The sequence below is a fragment of the Poecilia formosa genome, unplaced genomic scaffold (assembly GCF_000485575.1).
Source record: "Poecilia formosa unplaced genomic scaffold, Poecilia_formosa-5.1.2 Scaffold30, whole genome shotgun sequence".
NCBI classification, from domain to species: domain Eukaryota; kingdom Metazoa; phylum Chordata; class Actinopteri; order Cyprinodontiformes; family Poeciliidae; genus Poecilia; species Poecilia formosa.
Genome location: NW_006799969.1, coordinates 1119997 through 1147684, shown reverse-complemented (window position 1 = coordinate 1147684; position 27688 = coordinate 1119997). Strand labels below are relative to the sequence as shown.

The 27688-nt window shown below is 39.4% G+C and overlaps 1 protein-coding gene and 1 long non-coding RNA gene across 6 annotated transcripts in view; one reads left to right on the top strand and one right to left on the bottom strand.

The window, feature by feature from the left end:
• LOC103136055 (AT-rich interactive domain-containing protein 1B) overlaps positions 1-27688 on the bottom strand; it is a 195921-nt gene that overhangs the window by 68324 nt on the left and 99909 nt on the right. The window lies entirely within an intron of this gene.
• Positions 3914-5264, top strand: LOC107835905 (uncharacterized). The gene is made up of 2 exons (XR_001661747.1): positions 3914-4500; positions 4975-5264. It is a non-coding gene; the product is annotated as an uncharacterized LOC107835905 (long non-coding RNA).

The window sequence follows — 27688 nt, the reverse complement described above, 5'->3', positions numbered from 1 at the left end:
GAGGAAAGAGTCTCTAGAACCTCCAGAGGGTCTCCACAGAGCACAAAACAGACTAAGAAAAGATGAGATGCTCAGTGCGCTTGCCAAAAAAAGCACCCCAACACGTGACTGAGCATGTTAGCGTGCCAACCCGTGACCCTCTGGATTGTCCACTGAATTCCAAAGAGAAAATGGTTTAGTTTCAAGTGCCTCAAGTCTTTAGACTCCTTGTGAGATTGAATGTATAGGTCTCCCACTGAGAAACACAACATTTGAGAGAGTGCATGTCAAGGTGTTAAACCAGGTAACTCACCACGGTCATGCTGCTATTCAAAGTGCTCCACGTTGCAAACACTAAGAGCCCCCTGTGAGTTCAGTAAAAATTAAAGAAACTGGTTTGTCATGTTCTCAAATGGGTGTAAAGTCAAATAGTTAGGGAGAAAAAAAAACAGAACATTTTTATAATGCAAAAATGGCTTAATAATTTTCTACGTAAGCAACAGAATCCATAAAAAACAAAACAAAAAAAAAAAAAACTGCATGATTGTATGTTAGATTGTTCTTAGAAAAACCTGCATTAAAAGTGTTTGCTTTTCCTGGAACTAAATCTGCATAAACTGAGCAGGAACATTTGTGCAGCAACATAAAGGCAATTTGCTATTATTTTCCTTTCCCTGCCTTTAAACACTTTACAAAGCCCAGACTCTTTGCGATGCTTCTGCTTCTTGATCAGCAGAAAAATATGTTTTCTACAAGCAATTCTGAGACAAATCAGTAGTGTGGGTATCTAACTTACGATTCATAAAAAGTCACTAAATTGGGTGTTGATGCTAAGAGCGCTTCACTACATTAGTAATTGTTGCCGTTTCTCAGGAGGCCTAATTGTGTGAAGCCTGCCCTCCCTCATAAAGCTTTTTGTAATGTTCAAATATGGGTACAATGCTCTAAAGGCACATCAGAGGTAGTATTACTTAAAAAGCTAATAAAGAAAACAAAAAAATCAAGTACTTTTAGTAACTAAACTAGGATTATAGTAGGCTTGATATTACAGTGAGTGGCAGTTCTGCTTCCTTACTTTTAGTTTTAATTTCATTCAGCTTCCAAGAACACTCCAACTTTTCAGGAACCTGGCTCTAGAATGAAATGGTAGATATGCTAACTGTAATATTGTTTTTTCGGTCATATGACCACTCCAAAGCATTATCACAATATCAAAGCAGAGAACATCAATATCGAAAGGAACTAGATGGATCGCAAAAACAATATTAGTGCCATGCATTCAGGCATTATGCTATTTAGATACACTTCCACTGCTTAATTCAACAGAAAATGTTCTCGCAAAATTACTAAGCCAAGCTATTTTATTGCTAATAATGCAGAGGCAGCCAGATGCAACTCTTTCAATAAAACCATGTTGTGTAATTGATGGGTGCTACAGCTGAAGCAAAAATTGACTCAAAGCAGCTAAACAAATAACATTCATCTCCAACTTAATATGGATTAATCACTCTGAAGTACATAAACAGCGTGGAAGACTTAATTTTTATGACTGTCTTTTAAACTATGAACAAATTATCAAGAAACCTACACAATGTTCACTTAAATGCCTTTGGGTATTTTAGCAGCAGAAAAAACAACAACAAAAAAAAAAACTAACAAAACTATTAACACCCTGTGTGACACCTTTGAATGACTTCACTAAAAGGCGAACGTTGGTTTGGTGTAATGTGAATCTTTTTTTTTTTTTTTTTTTTTTTACAATGAAGCAAAACAAATGATTAAACTGCCAAGGTTATTTTATATTAACAGAGGGTAAACTTTATGTAGAATGAAAAAGTCTGGTGACTGTTTGTACCCAAAGACAACAGAAAAGGTTGTAAGGAGCCACAACCTTTGATCTGCAAACTGAGATGCTGCAAATCCAGTTAAAATAGTAGATTTGAATTTCTTTTCACTGAGGACACCACGTTTTTTAGAGGCGAAGCAGAAAGGTAAAGACCTCCCATTTTCTGAACTTTTCATCAACATCTATCAGCCCACAAAAGTTCTCCACAATTTAGTTTCTAATGCACGTCGTCCACTCACCGCCTTTCCTTTACACCAACACACACTCTCACTCTATTTGTTCTGCTCATATTGGTTCTGCTAATGTTTTTATTTATGGCATTCCAGCATGACATCCCGCCATCCGCCCACCCCCTCCTCACCTCTCCATTCACCCAAGAGGGAGCTGAAAAACAACGCATGACACAGAAAGTGTGAGAGTGCACATGCGTGTGTGTGTGTGCACGAGAAAAGAGAGAGGGATGGAAGAAGAGGAGAAAAATAAAGAAATAAATAAGGGGCCCAAATTCCTCATTTCTAATTCAACTGCTCGTTCAGCTTAACCTCTCTCTCCTCAGCAATTAAAGCGCACGCCACATCCTTCACGCTGCGTACAGCCGAGGCTAAATAATGCAGGGGGCATCCAGCGCCCGCATCCTTTATCATCCCAAATGACAGCCATTTGCATATCTCCCCAGTCAATTAGAGCGCGGCGGAATAATCAGCCCATAATTGGGGGAGAGCGTCGGTAATCACCCGCCCTGGCACACCGACAGGGCCATTGGAGGAGTTGGGTTGGGGGTGGGGGTGGGGGGTGTCGGGCTAAATTCATGTGTGTGTGTGTGACAGGGAAGACAGCCCACCAAGTGCAGACTTCAAACTAGCACGTCCAAACAACCATTCCAACTTTCCCTGGGTTCGTGCATTTGCTCTCAGTTCCACTAATTTGCAAATATTTGCACCTATTTGACTCTTGCGGATTATTTCCATGTGATATTTTTCACCCAAATGGGCCAGGAAGTCATTTTTATAGCATTTATGTGATTCATGAGTGACAGTTTTCATTACAGATGCCCTTCATTTTAAAATATTACCAAATGATAATGTCCTCCTATTTCAATGAATGTGAAAACCAACATCTCCTCCTTCATTACGGCTTTTGCATACAGTTTAAAGGCTTAAAATTATGAACGTCAATAGCAGGGACGCTGCAATGCTAAACAAACTCAAAACATTGACGTGGCTTTTATAAATGGGGCTTTTTTTTTCCATACGTTCTTAAAATGTTAAACGAAAGATGATTGTTTTCCACCGTAGAGCTTAATTTGTGGAAATGTCCTTGCCTGCAGTTTTTAGAGATGGAAGCTTAATTGTACATACACACATGCAGCCCAGTGTGATGCCCGTCGTTGGTCGCTCCCTCTGAGTTACAGTTTCAAAACAAACATGGTGGATAAAACATCTGCATCACCTTCAAATGAGGCAGATTATTACCCCCAAGTACTGAAGTGGTCTCAGATATAGAGGAACTTCAGGTGACTTTTTAAATGGGCTACAAATGATGTATGATGTGCATCTGCAGAGACGACAGCCAGGGGCCACTGATGAGCCGACAGCAAAGACAAAGCCAGTTGATTCCACTCTGTAAAGTTAAGACAGGTTGCCTGTCTACGACAGTTTCTACTGATTAAATGTTTGAGGGATCTTTGATTGCTTGATTAACATTGTTCCTTCTTGTGTTAACATACAGACCAACTAAATTTGACTTCATTCGGTTTTTAACAACTTGTCATTGTCATTGTAGGGTTAGATCATGCTAACCCCCAAAGAAATGCAACTTAGATAAATAATACACTTGTAAGACATATGGAAATTACTATTTAGGTACAAGTGGGTTATTGTTTATTTTAAGTTCATTGATATTATATTGGACATTTTATTAATTTCAGTCATTCTGGAGCCGTCGCTTTTTACATAATTCAAACTTTAAAGTGCAAATATTCCTTTAGACTGTACTTTATATTGTGATATGCTATAAATGTGATGGTTTATTGTATACAACATAAAAGTATTTTTTATGAATAAGTTGGAGTTCATATTATTTCATGAATCAAATAAACTTATCAACTGATTTACAGGGAAAAAAAGTCTTTGCTGACTAATTAAGCAAGTGATTGTTTCTAAAGATCAGCCAAAGGTAAGAGATATTTTTGTGGCTAAACTGCTGACATCTAATGTGTTTCATCATGTTTGCAAATCTCCCGTGAGAGCTATTAAAATCATAGTCCTCTGCTTTCACATAGCAACAAAGAGCAACTTTAAAAACAGCCAAGAACAACAGGAGAACGAATGCTCTCAAACACCTGAGGGGGAAAAAAAAAAAAAAATCTGCACTTGTTTAGACTCGGACAATCAGAGCTCTTTTATGGGAAGTTTCCAGGGCAGCTTTGAAGTGTGATGGCTGCACAGCCTCTGTCTTTTCCTGCTGAAAGAGGAAGGGCTTTTTTTTTTATTTTTTTGTAAAACAACATTCCCTTTAATATTCTGAAACCTCGATTCCTCAGATGCTCTGGTGTCGTCCTCTGAACATGACAAATAAAAGGGACGACTTAAGAGAGGAAGAAAAGAGCTGGCTTGACAGTGACGGGTGCGGCGGAGGTGAGCGTGTGAAGGAACATCAGAAGAAACCCAAGCAAGGTTAGTTCCCATCTGCAGCTCCATCCTTTTGTGCCTCCCCAGCTGCGTTCTTTTTCTCCCTCATGCTTTTGTATTTACTTTACCCAATCGAGTTCAGTGCTGGCCAGCGCTGCCTCGGCGCTGTTTTAGCCTCATTGCCGCTTTGGAGAGATGAAACAAACGCCGTTCACTTGCTTTTTGATAGAAGTGGAGGTAAGAGACTGAAAGAATTGGATTGGGAAGGAGGCAAGGACAGTGCAGGGAACGGCGATGATGGTTTGCCTTGATTTAACCGGTGTGGTGCACTTCAGTCTATTACGAACAAAAGGGGCAAAAAGACCAGCGCTGAGGCAAAGCAGCTGAAACACACACAAAAAAAAGCTTCTTTTGAAGAGTAAAGTTGACACAAAAACACAAGAATTGGGAGCATTTTGGAGCATCTCTCACTGTCCGCGGCGGATGGAAACATTGATTTCCTTTTTTCTTTTTTTTAAGGAGGTGTCTTTCCCTGTCAGAGCCCCATTCCACTGCTCTCAGGGGATCTGTGGCATTTCCTGCCAGCCGGACTGCCCTGTTCTGCAGAGACTTATGCATCACTGTCAAAATGACTCCGATCAAAAAGAGGGAGTGGGAGAAGGTAGGGGGGGAGAAGGGGAAGGGAGGAGAGGCTGACTCGATCAGAGCAACACAAGGCGATTTCCCCCCATTGGACGTTCCGCCTGTCAGTGCGTCCGCTTTGGCAATCCATCAGCATGAGCTGGTGATCAATAATGGGAGTGGTGAAATTTTGAGTTATATCTTATCCTCGTTTGTCTGCATTAGTGATACAAAACAGAAAAAAATTAAAAGTGGACTCTTCTTCTGCTTAGACGGAGGGAAAGAATTAAAAAAAAAGGAAGAATTTGCTTATCGCAGTGGCACCTTAATGAAAGTCAAGTCTCTCTTGCAATGTGTTATCTAGCTTGGTCACAGCTTCTGACTTCATCTGGTAGAGTAACTCTGTTGAGCTAAAGAAGTTTGCTAATAAAGAGTGTTATTGGAGGGGAACATTTTTATAAGGATCACACTGCCTTTAAAACAAAATGGTAGTTTGTTAAACACTTAGTTGGAACTGAACTTGTAACACTTTTCTAGTATTGACTCAAAACACTTTACACACACACTTTACTCACACTAGAGCCACATTACACCCAGTCAAACTCACACAGATTTGTACAACGCCAAGCAGATCGGCACGCAACATCATCATCAAGCTTATTTGTATAGAATATTTCAGATGAAGCTAGAACCACTCTTCCCACTGAACCACAATCACCCTGTTGTTTTGTGATTTCTCTGGCTGTATAAGGAATTGAGTAACACAACACTTCCCTTCCCCCCCACCTGCTGCTGCACCCTGCTGACCAGTTGTCTGAAAGAAGGCTATTGCAAGTTTACCTTGGTTATAAAGATTCAAGTTCGGCTGTTTGGAAACATTTTTCAGACGCGAAAACATTAAGACAATGATGGTATAGAAATGAAAGGATCACCACACGTCACTTCTATTAAAGTAATGCTGTTTCAAAATCAATTTCGGTGTCAAAGTAGAGAAGTTGCTGACTGCACACTGCCTACACAGCTAGCTGACGGTTTCATATTTGCTAATATACTACATACAGAGCAGAAAAGCAAAAGGAAGTATTGTTTGTTGTAGAAGAAGACCATACTTGAAAATGTCTTCTAAGGATAGCATTTTTTCTATTTCTTTTTCATAAGTGTATGTATTAAAAGGAAAAAGTGATCAGGGAGACATGCAAAGACCTTAGTTTGGGATTCAAACCCAGGTCCTTCTTAATACTACTAGTGAGACTGTGCAACTCTATTATAATATTATATGAATCAATATAATAAATAATAATATTATAAATGTACACTATTTGAGCAGAACTGGGAATAATTGTTTTTCTGTTTTAAATAGAAAAAAAAAACTAGCTCATATTATAAAACTTTATTGTACATACTTTATTGTACATGTTGTGGACTTTCTACTCAACGTTTTTATGCAGTAATAAGCTCGCATGGGCCCGGTCCTAATATATATAATTCTTATTTGATGTTGAATAAGTGAGGCACACCAAACCCACACAGAAATAGCAGCGGCGCTCTCAGGACAGCCCCTTCGCCCGCAACGTCAGGCAGCATTTCAGAGCTCAAACAAACTTTTTAACGGTGAAAACAAATTGGGCTCGCCATCAAAGAGACTTTTCAAAACCCCACAATTTCTCTCTGCCAGTTCAAAAGAACGCTGGTTGGTATAAACAAGCATGGAGAATTCGCAGCGCAAGAGATATTGTAGGAGGTACAAACGGCTAGAGCTTCGCCACAACAAAGGCAGAGGAGAGCGAATGGAGGGGTCGTAATTCATCAAACACTCAACAAAAGCCGGTGTGACTGACTGGCCATGACGGAAAAAAATAAAACAAAACAATAACTTCTCCTTTAATTGGAGATGTTTTTTTTTTTTCTCTCCCTCAAATCTACTTCATCCATTGTTTTTCAACCTCTGTGTTTTTGCTTGATCTCTTCACTTCACCTCCTTCATACCTTTTTCTCCCTACCCTTCTCTAATCAGTTTCAGGGAGAGAAACTCAGAGGAAACTAAAGAAAACAGGGTTAAAGGAAAGAACGGAAAGTTTTAGGAGGAGGGGGAAAAAAAAAAAGAATCTCTAGGTCCTTTATGGCTTGTGAGATTTCTTAACAAACAGGCAACCAGGCAGGCGCGGGCCTTGCTCTGCATACCGTCTTTCCATCTACTTCGGGCAAAATCTCATTTGTCAGGGATTCAGTAGAAGACTGGAGGAAAGAGGGAAAGAAATCGAACAAGAGCGGCAGCAGCAGCAGCGGATCCCAGCCCGCCCCTCGGCCGAGCCGTCATTAGCTATGCACAAGACAAACTGCTGACACAAAGTCACACAGCGCGCCGATCGGGGGCTTGTGGGTAGGCAGGAGGAATCCATCCCTCCATCCCTCCACCTGTCTATCGACATCCCCGGCTCTCCCTTGTCTGCCTCCGGTTTTTGCAATTACAATCAAACGGCAGCATCCAAGCCCCGGAGCACTGACTGACGTCTTGGATTAACCGAGACGTGGAGAGGCCTTGAGATGATATGTGTGTGTGTGTGTGTGTGTTTGTGTGTGCGTGGGTGTGTGTGTGCATGTCTCTTTCTCTCTCCCTCTCTCACTCTGTCTCTCTCTCTGTCTGTCAGCTGCTTTGTTAGTGTGTGTATCTTGTCTCCCCATCAGCATTGATGTGTGTGTTTTCTGTGCTCGCTTGCTTCTGTCTGTATATTGTGGACTTATGTAAATGACAGGAAAGGTGTTATGTATGGATAAAAATAACAATACGTCATGCTTTTCAATTAGACCCCACAGTGTTGATACTTTGATTTAAAAAAGAAAGAAGTAAAAAATTGATTCCAGCAGCAACTTAACGATTTTTGACAATTGAAAAGTGCGCTCCAATATAATTTGCAAAATAACACCTCTTTCTCCACTGACATTTTGCAAGAAAGCCCTGAGCAGTAATTTTCAGAACAGTCTGCATCCTACATTTTGAAGATACAACAAACCGAGACATGGGAGAAATGTCATGAAAAGTGACAACACAACCAAATCTAAAAATCTGACAATAAGAAAAGAAATCACAAAGCTGTCATAAATGAAAAAAAAGGGAACAGGCGCATGCACCCTCTGAATTAACTTCACTGCTGCGCTGCCACAGTCGAGCAGGCAAACACGCAGCCGTACGAGGGAAAAAAAAAAAAAGCTCCTCAGAAGCCAACGAGTAAAGTGTGAGGAACAAAAACACGTCAATCTGCTTCGTCCAAAAAAGAATCAGAGCTGCTCCGCCGTGTCCTCTGAGAGATCGTTTTTTTTTTTAACTCTTCCCTGCTCGACGTCGACGTCATCCGTCAGAAGATGACAAATGTGACATGACAGCTCCGTTCGGCAAGCTGCAGACGGAAAACTACTCACAGCCAGCAGAGTCTGCACGAAGGGGAAGTTTCTTGGAAACAGCATTTTTAAATAAGCGTGTGTTCTGCAAAAGCGACAAAGAGGCTAAATAAAAAGTCCACTTGGCATCACAGAGTTACAATGTTGAGTTCAATAAACGTAATTAAACTTTTAATTTAAGAAATTTACAAATTAGCACATGGAGACGTCAGGAATAAAAAAAAAAAACACACACACAAACAAAAAAAACAAAACAAAAAACGTTGTGGTCTCTTAACAATATGAATTGCAAAAACTTTTGTGGGTTTTTTCTTTTAATTTTATTTTTAGCATGTATTGTCCAAGCAAAGAGAACAGTGTGGTGCGTCCGGTTGCCTTATAGTGTCAGAGCAGACGTCCACAACAAAAGCAGAGTAAGATAATCCCACTGTTGCATAATCCAACTTTATGACATCAAAAGCATCTATTTCAGGCAACAAAGTGAAAAGGCGGCAACAATAATTAAAAACAAAGTTGACAATTGAGAGAAGAAAAGCTGCAGTGCAAACAAGAGAAACAGTTAAACTTTCCAAAACTATGCATTGATTCTGATTCAGGACTCAAACATGCCATTGTGCACATTAACACAATTATTTGAGTTGGAAAGTCATTTTCTATTGAAAAACAGAAGTTATCGTAAACAGCCAACATATAAACAAATGTATTACAATTTTCCTTTATAACATTCTCAAGGCTTAAAGTCATTCTAGTGAGATTTAAGAGAAAAAGTCAGAGTACCCATAGATTTACACAGAGCCTCCAGCCTTGGACCGTGCATCATTTGTTTCTGAATAATGCAAAAGAAGTAGCTAAAAGAAGACTTGTAAATAACAATGCCAACGTATGGAAGCAGAAATGTGTTATTTTTTTTTATGTGTAAGGCTGTGAAAAACACAGGTTGAGAAGCTAAGATGATTTTACAAAGGTTTACAAACTACTGATCAACCAATCAGACATTTCATAGCTGATGTTGATTTTTCACATTTATTTGTTTTTTCTTTATTTTTTTGTATTATATCTTTTTCTGTCCTGCGGATTCTGATTCTAATTTTTTTTTTTGTTTAGATAAAAGTAATAAATGTGTGTTTTGTTGACATAATTTTGTATTCAGCACAAAATGAAGGACACTTATTGAAATCAACAACATACCTATTGTCAGTTAATAGATAGTGGGAGTTCCAAGTTTCGATACATTTAATAGAATAATAAAGTTCAGGTTTTACAGTTTTTTACTTGCCTATCACCAAAATGACCTAAAGAGCTCTGGTGGACTGGCACATCTTTGTTTATTAACACACAAGCAGTTTGTAGCTCATGATGTAAATATTAAATAGATTGCAGGCTGGCTACCTCAGCAGATATCCCGACTAAAGCACAAATATGCTTAACCTTTACCTCAGAAGCAATTCTGCAAAATAAACTATTAAAACCTTCAAATAAATTTTGTGGGTTTTTTTTTCTTCTGTTTTTGCTGAAATGTATGTACCAAAATCAAGACTATAAATATTATAAGAACTAGCAATTTTAAAGCAGGAGGAAGAAATGTTGCTTTTCTGGTTTTAATCAAAAGCAATGAAGTCCTACCACACATCTTAGCTTTAAATGCTGGTGATGAACCGGAATATTTTTATTCAAGGTTATCATACTGTGACAATCTTATGGCAGCACATGCCAACTCGTGATCCAATGGTCGCCTCTGCACAAATCTGTGCACGTGTGTATGCCTGTGCACATCTGTGTGATGTAAGCACATCGAAAAGAGAGGTGACAGCGGCGAGAGGCTGATCTAATAAAAGCGGAAGATGAAACGCTGTCAGAAGCTGCGGCGAGAAGCTCACACGCCGCCGACGTTTGGTAAAACACACACGTGTCTCCTCCCAGAATGCCTCACACACCACCTCTGGTTCTCTCTCTCTCTCTCTCTCTCTCTCACATTCATACACACACACACACACACATACACACGCATTCTGACACACATATCTAGCTTGATAGACAGTTTCATAGTGTGGTAGCCGAGGTGTTGGCCTATAAAAAGCAGTGCTGATATGATTTAATGGGCAAGTTCTTATTATAAGACTGTCGCTGGGCCCGGCGTAATCTGGCTACTGCTCCAGGGCACAGCACTGAGACACATGCACTACAATACTCCACAGCAGATAATATTGCTATGTGCTACATTGCTATTATAAGATAGAGCCATTTGCCACCCTGATACAGCGAGCCGTGCATGAGACTGTCATTTGGGAAGGAGTGATTTATGACTGCGAGGCGCGAGAATAAAGACAGATTATTTTTATTCATGTGTCTTTAGAGGCCGACTTCATTCCTCTATTGTTTGCGCTGCACTTTATTTTTACTCTGAATCAAAGGAGGATCGACTTCCTCCCGGAACACGCAGAGAACCACGAGTGGCATTTATATAATCCCTGCAGAACCTGGACCAAACACTAGTAATAAGAAGAAAAAAATAAAAAAAAGAAGTGCACAATGTCGGTGTGACATTGATTCTGAATCTGCACCTAATGGAACAAGATTTCTCTGTTAGCTGTCTTCCAGTTTTTTTTTTTTTTTTTTTTTTTTTTTTTGCTGAGACAAAATTGCTATTAATTATAAATAGTGGAGCAGCTGTCTTAAAATATATGACATATCTGCTGGGGTATTAGGCACTGTGGTGATATTGCCTCTACTGCCACTTTTAATATCAGCACCCCGGCTCCAATCACAGCCTAATAATGGGTCCTCATTATGAGGTGCATGTGCGTGTGTGTGTGTGCGCGTGTGTGTGCGGCTGTGGCGGCGGTGGTGCTTCAATTTCACTACTTAAAAGCCACAGATGACACCTTGTAAAAAGTTAATTTCATTTTAGACATTTTCCAGAATAGGGTTGTAAATTTAAGCTCTCGAGGTGCACCATCAGGCCATCAGCTCTGATAATTGAGATATTGAATAATTAGGTGGAAGAAATTTATTGCAAGGATAAATGCAAAGCAGATGGAGGGGGGGAAAAAAAGTGAAATTTTAACAGACAGCTACGACAGGGAGGCAGGTCAAATTTTCTGTTTGGGTGTAGTAGCAAAGCTTAACAGGAGATGGCGTAAGAGATGACATGAGGCCTGGGGGTGAGGGGGGTAGCGCTCAGGATAAAGTAACATTACCGAGTGTTTCATAATGTGATTTTAACTGCTGACATGCCCGGTTTTGATGATATCTCAAAGCAAATGGAAAAGAAGAAAAAAAAAAATCCCAGTAATCTGGGTATCTCACGTTCTGATGAAGCTTTATGATGTTAATTCTCCTCCTTTGTTGCACATTTGTACATCATGTATCCAGGGTTTTAGAGGTGCATTTTCAATATCTCAGAAAAAAAATGCAGAAACTGAATGATGAATACGGCTTACTGACAATGACAACAAAAATTCAGTTTCTCAGGAAATTAAGAGTATTGCAAAAAGACTTGTAAAAAGGGACTAGCTCCGTCTGCATTAATTAGTATTTATATGCAGTGTGGCATGGGGGTGTCAAGAAAGCCCAGATTACTACAGTGATGACCTTCATCTTATCTGCATTGTTGGGTCTGATGTCTCCATAGATTCTGTTTGGGGTTCAGCTCAGGTCATTTTGATCTCAGGAACACCAAGGTCATTAAACCAACTTCTGGTACCTTCGGCAGTGTGGACAGGTTCCAAGTCCTGCTAGACAATGAAATTAGGATCCCCATAAAACTGGTCAGCAGAAGGAAGCATGAAATGTCCTAAGTGCTTCCTGGTATCCGGCTGAACAGAGTTTGAACTTCATAAAGTCACCAGGCCAGCAGCAGTAGAAGACAAGACGCCCGACTGCAGAAACTTCACACTGAAGTTCAAGCGAATTGGATTTGTGGGTCCTCCACTCCTGATTTCCAAATGAAATGCAACAATTACTTTAATATAAAGAGACAACTTTTGGGCAGCAGTTCAGCCCTTCTTCACCTGAGATTCCTAACTTTGTCTCTATTTTTTAGGAGTAGCTTAACACTCATAAAAAGAGACATGGATATGTCTGTGGTGAATCTCGAAGCTCGACTTTGGCCACAGCCTAAAGCTTCTGAATCTCCTCAAAACTCTTGACTGAATTTCACAATCCTCTCAAATGATTTTCTTCCACTCAACTTTCCATGAAATGCACAGAACTCTGAACGCCGTTAGCAACAATCTTTCTTATGTAATATTTTTAATTTGCTGACAAACTGAGTTTTGGGTGAATCAACAAAATTAACAAACATGAATGCCTGAAACATATCATTGTGTGTAACTAGTCTGTTTTGTGCACTCTTTTCCCTTTTTGAGCAAAAATAAATGAACTTTAAAATAATATAATTTACTGAGATTCAGTTTTATGCAAATTGTTTCCCCCAGTTTTTTGTATTGCTTTTCCTGCATTTCTTTTCTAATTACATGTAAGACATAATCACATAAGTCTTTAAAAAGGAACCGTCTTAACACATGGTCTGTGGTCATTAAAAGACAAGAGAAAATCTCCTATTTTCTGGAGTCTTTTTGTAGCTGTTCCTCCCTCCTCTTTTCTTGACTCTATTATTTCCCAGACGGCTCGGTTTTAATGTAAAAACGGGAACAAAGGGAGATGCTGGCAGAGCTATCTTTAAACTGCTTTAATTTTTTCCCTGTCAGATGAGATTGATTTCGGCGAAAGAAGAAAGAAGAAGGAAGGTTTTCCACCTGGTTCCACCTCTCACAAACCCGCCATCCTCGCTCTTTCCTGTTACTCTGTGTCCCCCCGCCCCCCGTTCACGTTTCTCTCTCATGGCCTCTGTCTTAATTTCACAGGGGAATCATTTGACAGATATTGCCCTTGAAGAGGCAGGCTGTGCCTCGCCACTGAGAGCAATGGAGGAGGGGGGGAGGGTGGAGGGTGGAGGTGAGATTGTAGTGGGGGGTAGTGATGGAGGAGAGGAAGCCACAGAGTAAGAGTGATGGGGAGAGGGAAGGAGGAGAAGAAAAAGGGGAGGGAGAGCAGGGTAAAAAGTTATTAAGTGGATGTGAAAATGCAGCGCAGCCAAAAAGGTTAAGTCTGGAATAGGAAATTAAAACTTGCATCGCTTTTGGCTTTAAATAGATTTGGTTTCATTATGGGCGCCAAGGCCAGTTAGAGTCAAATCCCTCTGGAGAGAGGGAGGGAAGGAAGGAGAGGCGGAGGAGGAAGAGAGACGGTGACATGGAGGGAAAATACGGAACAATAGAGGAGCGGAAGGAGGCAGACTATCATGCAGTTCACATTCATTTTCAATCTCAACCTGTTTTTCCCCAAACCCCCTTTCCACAGTCAAGCGAATGCCAATTCTACATACCATTACTGATTTAGTACTTAGGCTTTAAGTGGAACCCAAGGCTGCTGTGGAGCCTGAATACAAAGAGCACAAAATGGCATTGGCTGGCAGGTGTGCGACTATTTTTCTCAATCTCTCAAACGTCTGTTTGCACTGACACTTTGTAAGTCTTTGATGACTGGAGTTAATGTCTCAACCCTGAAAGTTATGAAATCCGCTTGTTATTTCTGCATTTTTGCTTCTGACAGACCAGACAATAAGGAAACACGGGCCTTTTTGCACTTCTGGGCAACCCAAAATTAGATCCGACATGAAAAGCACAAAGTGAAGGAGAAGACGGTTTTACATTACGCCTCAGGATGGTACCAATGGGAGCTAGCTTTAGCAGTTTGGTGGCTTTCATAGGAGCGGTTCGCACAGGTTACACAGGACTGACCCTCTTGCAGCTCTTATTTATTGCCTTTGTGGTCTCCAAGGGAATGGCACAGTAGAGAGAAGCTGTATAGATTGAAAGAGAAGGAATGAAACTAAATTGAGATAGGAAAGAATGGAGAAGAAAAACCTAAAACAGCAGTTAAAAACAAAAGTGATAAAAGCAGTAAAATTGAGATATAAGCGAGAGAAGACAGGGAATTTAAATTAGAGATGGATGTGGAGTTTTAAGAAGATGTGAGGATTTTTCATTCTCTTTAGAGATTCTTATCTTTTTCCACTGGTGGCTATGCATATAAACAATGCCACACACATACACAAATGCATAATAAACATGACCATGTTTAGGGGTTGGAACATGAACTGTAGGCATGACTGATTTTGGATCTCACACAATTACTGATTTAAAGTTTTAATAAAATCCAGCAGAAAGTATGCTTTCATCCTCAATGAACACTTTGCATTTAGCTCTTTCAGATTGCAACCCCATCAAATGAAAAATTTAATCTGCCAGCAACCTTACCTGCCTACAATCATTACCTTCAACCCCTCAATGTAATCTTTGTGCTATTGGTTCTCAACTGATTTTATTAATTCACAGTGCTAGGAAGCAATATTCTGCTCATGAGGAGACCTTGTTAGTGTGGAAACTGAGAAACAATGTCGAGCTGCATACTTAAGCATAGAAAATAAAGCTATAACACAGTTAATACAATCTCTTTCATTAGCGTGCCTTGATCTTGCAAAAACACTTAGTGTTCCTTTAGAGAAGCAAAATTTCTCACTAAATTATACAAATAAAATTAAGGCCGACAATTTCTGTAGAGCTCTGAGACTTTACAAAGAGAAGAACTGTTTTTTTGTTTGTTTTTGCTGTTTTCTTTAGATAAAGATGCTGTTTTAAGCACCTAAAATTTTATCAAAGATAATCACAAGAGATGAGAAGCAAATCTAGGCAGACCTCAACCTAAAGCAGACACACAGATTATAGGGCAAACATAGAAAAAGAGGGTGAAGGTCATAAAGAATTCACAAAGATGTCCATTTTTATGGTATAAAACACATAATAATAAAATATTGTATTTTAAATGGCTACCATGTAAATATATGGCAACAGCATTAATGTGCTGGGAGGGACTGGGAATGCTGACATACACTTTTTTGGACAGAAACATAATCTTCAAGGTGATGCAAATATTCTTTAACTTTTTAACTGTTTTCCTTTTATAGTTCACATTTATTGCTTGGATTTGCTTTTCTTGATGCTGACCTATTTCTCAGAGGAGTTACGCGACTGACTCTCACGCATCAGCCTCACCGTTAAGTCGACAACAGATTGAAACATCAAGGGCCTCCCTTTTGTGTTTGTCTTTATGAGTTGTGTGCAAGATGAGTCTGTTAATGCATTATTACAATGTAATTACGAGTGAAGAGTAACAGTGGAGGAAGTAAATGCTCCTACTTATGTTTTGATGCAGCTCTTAAATCAATGAAAGGGTAAACAACTTTCCAGCAGAAGAAAGACAAGTGAAGAGAGAAAATGAACCCCGATGACAGAAAAGAAAGCTCAACAAACTCTGATCCATTCAAAAGTTTAAAACACCACAACTATTTACACTTTTCTCCAAGTAACTTCAAAGTGTTGTTTTTTTTTATCAACAGCTATTCATGCTCTATAAAGTGCATCAAATATCAACCTTTAAATAAATCTGCGCGTAATGAATCTGCATCTCATGCAACTCATTTTTGAAATATCTTTCAATGATATTCTATGACATTGAGATTAGCGTGCATTATGTTTCGATGTGTGAAATAAATGACATGAAATATGGCAAATCTGCAAATGTAACAAATACAATCACAATGTGTTAATATGTCTTTATTAGCTGTGAAAGAGCATTTGCATATGCGTGAGTGTGTGTCGCCCCATTTTTTTCCCTGTCTGGCAGTGAGCCTTCTCTGGTGTGTCTGGGCTATCATGGCTCATTGGCAAACATGAGCTGTGATGCCACAAAAAACGCTCTCCGCAGGAGGCTGACGGGAAGGCATGACAATGTTGTTGCATAAGGACCAGATGAACAGTTTTGATTGAGCAAACGTCAGAAAGAGGAAGATGAAGAGAGAGGGAGGGAGAGGCGAAAACCTGCTGAGCTCGACAGAGGAGGAAAAACAGAAACACGCTGACAGCAGCAGGTGATACAGTCAACGCCCACGTTTTTCTAAATTTTTTCTCTTGAGCTCTATTTACACGGAACAAAACTCATAGAGAAAATAAATTATCAATTTCAAGAGAGACCCTGTGCCGACCTCATATAGCATAAAAGTAGGTAGTGTTGCTTCCGAGGTCACGTCCTTCTAATGTTGCCCTTTCTCGTCAATGTACGCCCCGTCTTTACAAAATTTCTATGAAGCTCATTAAAATTCTAGAGTAACTTCGCAGAAAAATGCAATTCATTCGTCGTGAATTTCCAAGTTTCCACCAGTTTGCTGTTAATTGAACTGGTCAGCATTTTATGCTCATCAGACAAGATAATCGGTAACATTTACAGCACTGATTAATCTGAATAAAAGGCCCAAGTCGCCCACGTTGCACAGATGCAGGTGTTTTTCACATACGGTGTCTAATCAGACCTGTACCATGCCTGGATGTGAACAGACGGCTTCCTGACTAACATTTTCCTCTCACTTTGAAAAATCTGTTGCCTTCGATGAGGCATCACTGTCGTCATAGCTCTGCTTCTGAGGCTCCCGTTCAAACAGAAATAGTGATGGTAAATTTCATATTTGTTGTTTATGTTGTTTAAACATGGCATTTAAAAGAAAGTTCAACAGTCACCATCCCTGCAAGCTAATTATTCTTAAGTTTGTACCAATGCTTAGGGAAGACGACTGTTGAAACTTAGTGTGATCAACTTCTTTCGATAGGATGTTTGCATATTTTGAGGTGTGTGTACCATGAAATGTCAATGGATCATTTGCAGTCGGTTAAATGTCAGATAATGTTTGACTGAAATGTTTTCTAAGTAGAATCTAATCAGAATACGTCTAGCTGAATTTCATTTCACATTCCTTTGTAGAAATCAGTTTGTTTTGCAAAGTACCTTGAGATGACAGCTGATGTGAACTGGCACAAAAAAACAAACAAACAAAAAACACAAACAAAAAAAAACTGAATAGAATTTTTTTCTTGAACTTCATCCCAATCCAGATTGGAATGAAATGCCAAAATTCTGCCAGAGCACACCTTTCACCTCCCAGCACCCTTAGGAAGCTAATTCTGGCTAGACAAACACACACATTACAGTGACGTGGTCCACCTATTCACTTTGTGAGTCCTTCTCTCATCTCGTGGCATCAGGATGAAGGCCACAGATAAACTAACTGCATGGATTTTGATTTGGGTCGAGAGTGCGGCTCTCGTTTCCTTAAAAATGGAGCGAAGTGTAAAGAGAAGAAAAAAAAAACCTATGCGTTTAAGTGTACGTAAAATCAGAAATGTTAATTGTTAAGAGAAATCTGTTAAGAGTAGGGGGATGGATAAAAAGATAGAAAACGTCTTATGCAACTAAACAAAACAGAGTGATGAACAGGAATATAGACCTGAAAAAGCAAGAAAAATAAAATGCTACATCACCAGGATTACTACAGGCTCATAACAATTCAACATTTCACTGTATGAATTATACAGCAGGCTGCTCCATAATGCTTCCGCAAATAAATGCAACAAAACCACAATCATCATTGCCTGGTGCTTGAAAATGTATCACTTTGTATGACGGAAAGGGTATACGGAGAGCAAATGCATTATGGGAAATCACCTTGGGTCCCCGGGTGACCATGGAGGCTGCGGCGTACGTATGCCGTTGTTTTCTGCTAACGGCGTCATCAACAAAAGCGAGAGCAGACTCCCTAATCCGAGCACTCGCACTGAGTCACCGGAGTGAGAAGTTCGTGTTCATGAATACTGACAGAGTGTGCATGCGTTATTAAGTTTCAGCATGTTTATTTTATATTTGTGTGTGCGTGCGTGTGTATGCGTGTGTGTGTGTGTAGCATGTGTTGCACTTGAGTGGATGGTCGTACATCTGTATGCACCTCTGGTTCCTTATTCCCTATTCCTCCTCGCAGTGTTTCCTCTCCATGCGTCGCCGTTGTGATGAAGTCCGTCGCAGGGTCCCCGACCCAATATCCAACGCCTAATAAACTAATACATCATTAATGAGAGCGAGAGAGAGAGAGAGAGAGAGATGCAGGGAGGGAGAGATGAACTGAGTCCACTGCTGGGCTGCAGCGAGCTATTGCTCCACAGCTCAATAGGCTTTCTAACAAGGCTCCGTCCTTGAGAGAGGCTGCATACTAAAAACTTCTCCATTGGCCGCCGCGTTGAGCAAGGGGAATTCATAAATAGAGGACAGAGAGGAAGGGAGGGCGAGAGGAAGGGTGGGGGAGCCAGAGGAGGAAAGATGAGAGAGAGAGATTCTGGGAAATGGGAAGGAGGGAGAGGAAGAGAGACAGGAAGGAAGATGAATTGTGTTCCGCTTTAATCGTCCTTCTCTTATCTGACTGTTCACTTCAGGTCAGACTGTCTAACCGACTCACGTGATCAATACCAGGTTTATCGGCCTGTTTGTTTGAATATGTCAGATTGTAGTTCTTCAAATATGTCCTAAACAGGAACTCCCTGGGTAAAAGAGGGTGGTAAAAAAAAAAAAAAAAAAAAAGGAGAGCACTAGGAATGGATATATCATTGCAATTTGAGGACAGAAACAAAACAACCTCAGATAAAAACAGAAACACAACTTAAGTATTACCAATCAGTTATTTTTTATTTAATAAATGTATAAAAAGTAAGAACTCCCTATTTCTGGGCTTTCAATGGATCATCAAAAACAAACGTGTCCTTGGATAAATAAACAGGGAAAATCTGGTATATCTTTGATATAAACAACAACAACAACAGAAAAAAAACAAAAACAAAAACAAACAAAAAAAAAAAACAGAAATTGCAAGACATCTTTTTATGTTTTACATGTTTTTAGAATATCCCCCCCAAAACAGTCCAAATTGGACTCAAAGGACACCATTATATTGCTGCATGTCTGCTGAGATCCACTCCTGCCGCACGTGCACGCACACGGTGTGCACAACAATCTGCCCTCTCTCAGCTAATACTGCCGCAGGCCTCATCTGAATAGAGATAATTGAAAATCAGACTTGTTTATCGGGCTAAATAGAATGACAGACACTCACAAAAGGAAGCAGAGTGAGCGAGCTTATAGAGCATTAGCATAATGTTCATGGCTGAGTGATTTCTGTTAGGCCTGAGAGGTAAACGTGAGAAGTTCACCTCAAAAGCTGCAACACGGCTTTGTTTTCAAGCTTTTCTCTTTAAACATCACACATTGGCATTTAAGTAAGGTTTGGGAAATAAACTATGTGCAATTACAAAAAAAGAGGAAAGAAAAGTAAAACACACAGGATGGTACAAATGCTCAAGAGACATTTGGGAGACTGTCCAAGACTTTCATTATCTTTGATGCAAATGATCAGACCCCATAATTAGGCCTCTCATATTGCTCTCTTATTCCTTCCTCTGTTTTTTTTCTATCTTCTTGTGATCAACGAAGCACAGTGGGAAACAGAATCACGCCCCTCTTACCGAGATATGGCTCCAGCATGGCTGAACGCCAAGTCGTTCCTTTCAAAATAAACCTCTTTCTGATTAAAGCCCATTGAAACAGTCCCAAATGCTCAAGTAGAAATACCAAGTCCTAAGGAGTGGACGGTGATATTTATTGTTTTGTCCATCGCTCAGTTACAAATAACTGCAGCTGTCTGATTCTGTCCACTAAATATTTTTTTTTATTTTTTTTTTTTTTTTTTTGCAGCTCAGTTTTGCCAAATATTTCAATTTTTTTTTCAAGATTTGGTCTCTTGTACCCAATGTTTTTGTGTAATACCCTTTGCCCTCCACAGAAAAACTGAAATGTCAGTCCATACCTACAGTTGTGTAATTTATACCCATTTAGACAAACAATGATTTAGAATATCCTATCAAAGCAAAGGAAAACACAAATTATTATTATAATCCTTTGCAGTGGAGTCAACTGACCCAAAAGTCAGATAATGTGAGAAAATGGATCAATACTAGTACAAAACGGTCATTAAGTTTAATAAGAGATTATTTTGGAGTGCAGTAGCATAAACAAACAGCATGCTCTCTAAGACACTTTGTTCTGAGTTTAAGCACTAAATCTCAGAGGAGAACAAGGCTGTACAATGTTACAAAAATCAATGGCTTTTTGCAATAATATCAGTTACAATATGTGTCATTTTCCTTTTCCTCTCCTAACTGTGCTTCTGTCACTCTGTGCCCTTTAGCGTTTTGGGAAATGTCCATTGTGTCCAGTGTGAACATCTGCTGTCATATCTAACTGATTAAATATTACATTAGCCTGTAAATGCACGTTCGAAACACGTGGAATATTTCAGCCAATAATTATTGCAGGCCTTACAGTCCTTTGGGAGAAAAATATTGCACTTATTGATATTCCGATGATAATAAATTTGTCCAGACTTAGTTAAGAGACATATGTTTTACTATATACATGTGGATAATCCTATAGTCCCTTAAATTTCTATTATATCAAAAATGAACAATGAACAATGAACCTGCAGCATTTCTTTATCCTTTTTTTAATCATTGTCTGGAGATGCTCCAATAAATTGGACACACTTTAATGCACATTTTTGAAGTTAATAAGATATTAAACTAATAATGTTGGATTTGAATCTATGACCCCCTTCCAAGGAATCCACAGCCACACCCCCAAGATAAACCTCAAAAGGCTTGAGCAGTACATCCTGTTCAAAGTTTGATCAATCTAACTGTTAAATTAGACTAGCTTTACAGAAATATGGTTGCATGTGTTATCATGAACCATAAAGAAATGTGTATTAGCCAAAACTAGAATCAGAATGTCAGACCTAAAAGAAAACCAATAAGGTTCATTGGCCACAAAAAGTCTGATAAGTTAATCTCTACTTTTTGAGATGAAAAAATATCAGCAGAACCAACTTTTAACTAAAGATACACCATTATTGCCCAACATCACTCATTATCTGTTATCTAAAAGCTTTGACACAGTAAGGGAAACTTCACTATAAAGAAGAGGCCGGCCGAGGTTTGAACTGCCTGAGGACAGCCCTTAGAAGATACATAGCTGCCCTCGGCCTAACAAACTGCATCTTTACAAGAAAGAAAAGAAAAGGAATCATGACGTGAGGAAGGGGGTAGGGGTGGAAGTTTCTCTTTCTACATCCTGCAGCCTAACTGGAGATGATGGTGTGTTAGGATACATGACAGCAGTGGAAAATTGGAAACTTAGCGAGACACGACAGAGAAACGGATACAGAAATGGGAAAAAACAGCACATTTAACATGACAGCTACGGTATATTTTTGCTGCGCACTGGAGTTTATTTGCCTGAAAAACAGATGCTTCTACAAGAATATTTACCAAAAAAAGATACCAAATTAAAAAAAAGCCGATTGTGCTAGGGAACATTCCCTCGCTCTCGTCCTCCCTTATCTTCCACTGAAGCAAAAACTTCAGTTTCTCCTCAGCGCATCACTTGGAGTACAAGTTTCTGGGATCCTGATCTGATGAGCGCTATCTGCTAATGAACATTTGCATGTGCGACTCATTAGCATAATCAATGCCCCGGCCTCAACAGTGCCAAATAAAACTACACTACATGTTCCGCTTCATTTGTGGGCAATTTTAATTTAATTTAGAAAAAGGATAGAGGACATAAAAATGAGTTTCAAGGTCTGCGGGACACAAAACTGGGATTTTTTGTTCTAATTTAGACTGTGAACATACAAAGTCATGTTTAGCATATTTTTTTTTTTTTTAAATGATGCACTGACAGGTGTGATAAGAAGGCCTTCCTGACCGGCAACATCTGGAGATATAAAAGGTTTTCATGCTGATTAAGAATCTCTGTCAGAATTTGGTAGAACCTAAATCACTCTTGCATGCAAGTCAAATTAATAACTTGTTCATGCAAGACCTTTCAGCAGAGAACCTAGCGCCTCAAGGTTTGCATTTAATGCCATTTAGTTTATGAGCAAGAAATCCCACATGTATGGTGTGTAACCTGTATCTGATCGATGTCTCGTATTTAACCTGACTGCACCGGTCACGTCATCGTTTGACCTTCCTATGGTTAAATCATGTGTTCAAATGCATCATGCAGAGGATAATAGAGGAAGAACTAAAAGACACAGATTTTTATGTGCTGTATGCGTGCAGAAGGGGATTCCCTTCCTCCCTGTGCGATAGGTTAGAGGTAGGATTAGTCGCTGAACACTTGGATTCTACAAGAAGGATTGCATCTCTCCGTCTCTGTTCTCATCCCTCACACGTAGAGGTAATTGGGTTAAAATGCCACTTTAATAAAAACAAACTGTTGAAGGAAGTGCTGCAGATGTGACAAATTCACAACAAAAGCCAACGATGTAAGCAAAGATCGTAAATCAAATGAAAAGCACATCTTTTCGAGGTAATATCCTGGCTCACTGCCCATGTGTCGTCGGCTGCAGCCATTGAGAGGTAAAAGTCAAGCTTCCCATTTCCCAAGCGAGATGGGATCATTAGAGGAAGGAGTGGAGGCAGGATCAGGGGATGGACAAAATGAAAGTGTTGAAAATACCTGTAAATAAAGGAAATATTTGTTTTTGAAGCACCTTGCAAAAGTATTCGAACCTTCTTAAATTATTTCCCATTATGCTTTTATGTGCTTGACAAACACAGAAAAACTGCATAACTGAAGGGGAAGGTAAATAATTGTAATTTTTATTTTTATGAACCTCAAAAATGTCATGCAAATGTGTTTAATACTTGAAATATGACCTGCTAGGAAGCTCTCCTTCCGATCTGGCAAAGCTTGAAGTATTTAAGGAAGAATGAGCAAAAAATTTACTCTATATGTATATGCCAAGGTGGCAGAGACAGTAGAAATATGCCACACTTTTCAGATCTTTCTAAGCATCAATACTTTGGAAGGCACTTTAATAAAAACTGAATCTAAGACAGTAAGATAAAATAAAAGCAGGAATGGCATGACCAGCTAAAAAATTTGCTTTTTAATAATTTAATATTAAATTGCTTATTTAAAGGAGCAGTTTGTATTGTGTGACTACCAAATAATCTAAACTTTTGAGTCATTGTGATTCTTTAAACAAACACATGTGGATAAGGTAATTGACCAAGACAAATTGAGTAGCAGAGAGAAAGAAAAAAAACTAAAAGGTGACAATGACAGAACTTAAACTCATTCGGGAATGAACTTAAACTCATTCCTGCTCCTCACTAGAGGAGCAGGAAAGTAAAAAAAAGAAAGAAAAAAAACAGGATTAAAGGTTGGGAAGGAGATTGGAAACCATAGACGAGGGTAATTTGGTTCCCACCATCCCTAATCTAATATGTGTAACTGTGACTGATTTTCTGTCCTAAACCGAGATGCCTAGATGGAGGGAAAGGGCACCAAACTTCTCCACTTGCCTGGGGGAGACGAACCTCAGAGGCAGAGGAGCTGAAGAGTAAGGGGAAAGGGAAAAAAGGGTAAAATAACGTGTCAGCTCTGAAGAAAAAGAGCGATAGAACCAATTCCAAAAATGGTGGGGGGATATTCCCAGAGCTTTTGTGTTATTGCCAACATGTTGGACAAAGCAAATATCTAACATGGTGCAGTAAATCCTCTGAAGGTATGAGCGCCTGTGTGCGTGTGTGCGCGCGTGTGCACTGGATGAAAGGAAGAGGACTCCACAGAGGAGCACCGATTCACAAATTCTTCACACCGCAGCAGGAACATGCTGACTGCAACGCAACAGAATATCAGTGTGTTATTCTGCAAGTGTGTGGAAGTCTAAGAGAGTCCTGCTTAGTGACTTCCACTGTGGCAGAGCTCAAGGTAGCTTTTTACTTTTTCACAGCTCACAGAGTGGAAAAAAAATGCTTGGAAGAAAGGGAAAATTCTGCTATTAAGAGATCCCAAATTTTTTCACCACAGGGCAATACTCAGTATGCTTTAGGAGACTAATACCTACCAAACTGGCACACACACACACACACACACACACACACACACACATGCACAAATATGTAGACACACAGCTATAACCAAGGCTGTGTATTCCCCATTAGCTTATTGATTTGAGAGAGAAAAAGGATTTAGAGGAAGATCTCTCCATGGCTGACGGCTGCTGGCAAGGTCAGTGATGCAACAGCACTTAAAAAGGCACAAGTAGAGTTGTTTTTTTCTCAGACTACAATATTCAGCTGAAATCTTCAAATACACGCCAGTGTGTTGATGCATAAATTGAATTAATGTGCATTAAAATAAACTGTGCAAATGTTTACTACTGTCAGAGAGACCTTGAACGGTTTCACTTAGCCCGAGCGTTCTCTGAGTGCTTTATGAAAGGCAAAAGAAGGAAACGCAGGAAAGAAACTGCCCTCCAATATATTTTAGAGGCGTTACCTTAGAGTCTAATTTACAAGAGATAAAAAAGGGGGAATTTCAAAGACAACAGAAGGTCCCTCAGCATAAGACAGTCAGCTGAAGACAAGCAAGGACACCGCCCCCCTCCCCAAAAAAACATATTTGCAGAGTCAAAGAAAAGTTTAGATTTCCTAATATTTTCGCAGCTCATCAAAACAATGTTTTTCTGTTCTGAAAAATTAAAAAAAATATCATATTTTGTTTCTAATTTGACAATATTTAAATAAATCTAAAAGGTTTAACTTTTTTCTCTGGTGAATAAGTTATTTACTTTAAACTGCACCAAAAATGATTGTTACTTTTAGTTAAAAAGAAAAATTATGTGACCACAAAGTATACATCTGTTTAATTACACACACCAATTATTCAGCGCTGGCAAAATAAAGCCTGTGTACAAAGCAAGGTTGTCTTTTATTTTTGCACAATTTTAAAAAATACCTTTGAGTTATTTCAAATAATTTAATTAAAAATAATGATAATTATGAAATGTTGTGTAGGTATAACAAAACAAACAGATAGAAAAACCTTGAAAGACAACAATCTTGATTTGTTAAAGCACTGCTTATTCAGCCAAAAGGCCATGGTTGCTACTGTAGAACAACATTTTCAACATTAAGGGCAGCAAAAGAGAAATAATCTGCCTTGAAAAATTGGCATTCTGCTTTCTTTCTTAAAGTAAATATTCCATTAATTTTTGTCACCTAAGCATTAAGATTGCTTGGCTGATCTAAACAACCTCTACATTGTTCTTAGGTACAGCAAATATGGTTTTTGTTGGAGCCAACGCCCTCACTACTCTGCTAATGGGAGTGTGCAAAAAGTAAACCAAACAGAGCTTCAGTAACAAGGTGGGGCCAGAAAACACAGGTTTGCTTCTGCAGCACATCCCATGATGGGATGGGACTAAGATCTGGTGTGGACAGAATCTTTTTCTATGTTAGTTTTATCTTCTACATTGTATAAAATATTTAACTGATTCGTCACACAAACAGCAAAGTCTAATTTGTGTTAAATGTGGGATAAACAATAATAAATGATAGCCAATCAGAGATGGCTGTTTTTTCTTTAGTTTTTTTTTTTTTTGCTTGTTGTAAGAGCAGAAACATGTTTCTGTTTTGACAATATGACCTACAGATGCCCGAACACAACGCTGTCCCTCCTTTGTGCGTTTCCCTCCTCAACGTCCCATCAAATCGACCAAATCAGGCCACATCTCAAACTTCCCCGACAGACAAGCGCACTCCCATCTCACTCATCCTCAAGTGGTGAAAATCCACCCTATTCCTAATCCACGCTGGCAGATGATGGCCCTATCTCTAATGCAGCCCTCGCAAGTTGTCCCTCACAGCCCCTCTTTCCATCCCACAATGCCTTTGCGTGTCAAATCGCAGCGTCGTCCAACCGTAGTCCTTTGAAGAGCAGAGAAACGGCAGCATTTAGGCATTTGCTGTGAATAATGTGGAGGCGCATCTGAGGAAGAGTGTTTAAAAGTGTGTGTGTGTGTGTGTGTGTGTGTGTGTGGTAAAATGTGGTGAATATTTAGTGTGTAGCCATGCGTGGCTCCTAGATAAGGCCTGTTACGGGGCCCTTAGAGGGACAAGCAGAGCAGGAGGAGGAACATCTGAAAAGGCATGTTCCTCAGTGGTAATCTGCAGAGCCCTTTATTCACACAGCCAGCTTTCGTTTGGATCATTCTCCGCTTGCCCCTTTTTTTTCTTCTTACCCTCTTTTTTTTTTTACCACATCCTTCTGTCACTCACACACAGACAAAACACGTCCACATTCTTGTAGCTCTGGCATTCACTTTTTTTTTTGTCCAAGGGGACAGCACTCTGTGATGTCAGTCTGTTTGCAATGCCTTCCAAAACTATTCGCACCCCTTAAACTTGTCTACATTTTGACACAATCCTCAGTGTATTGGAACAGAATCTGTGTGACAGATCAACACAAGGCACTGAGCTGTTCGTAGAGTCTTCTTCCACCTGTTAATAGCTTGTAAGCATTTCTGTGGCGCTCTCTGAACATGGCTTTCTTCTTACACCTCTGATATAAAGGCAACATTTTAGTGCACAATCCTGCTTTAAGCTGCTAGCTACTTTGTCCCTGACATGTCTTCGGAATTACATGATGCTGTTAGTTTATTAACCTTCAATACTCTTTATTTAGGAGTATCAGAGTAGAGAAGGGTGGCTACATATCTAGGCCAAACTTTTTAGATTTGCAATAAAATGTTTTACCATTTTCCTTCTACTTCACAAACATATTATAATGTGTGTTGGTTTATCAGGCAAAAACCATAATAAAATAAACCAAAGTTTGTGGTTGTAACATAACACAATACTTTCCCAAAGGACTTTTAATTAAAATATTATGCAGGTTGCAAAATTATTGCTTTGTGTTTTGGGCTGTTATGCAGAAAACGTCACATGCAAATCTCTAACAATAGCCCTGTTCCTAATAAGTAACGCATATATATGTTTCAAAATGATAAGACATGTTGAACTGACTCTATTGGTTGTTTTAATCAATTTAATGGAGTCGTTGGGGATGTAAAAACAGCAATAAAGCAAACAGAGGAAATCACTCACCTAGATGATGGAGGTGCAACCCAATCGGCAGCGACAAAGACATAGAGGAAGAGGGAAAGGCCATAATTATAATGCGATCAGCACTATGATTTTACTGTAATTACTCTTATATTCCATAACATTTGCATAAATTCACTCCCATGTAAAAACATGCAATTCATTAATTTTACATGCCTGCATTTACAAGAGGCATTTTGGATTTAATTACATATATATTCCCGGGACTGTTTTCCAGCTCTGGTGACAATTTATAATGTGGTTCT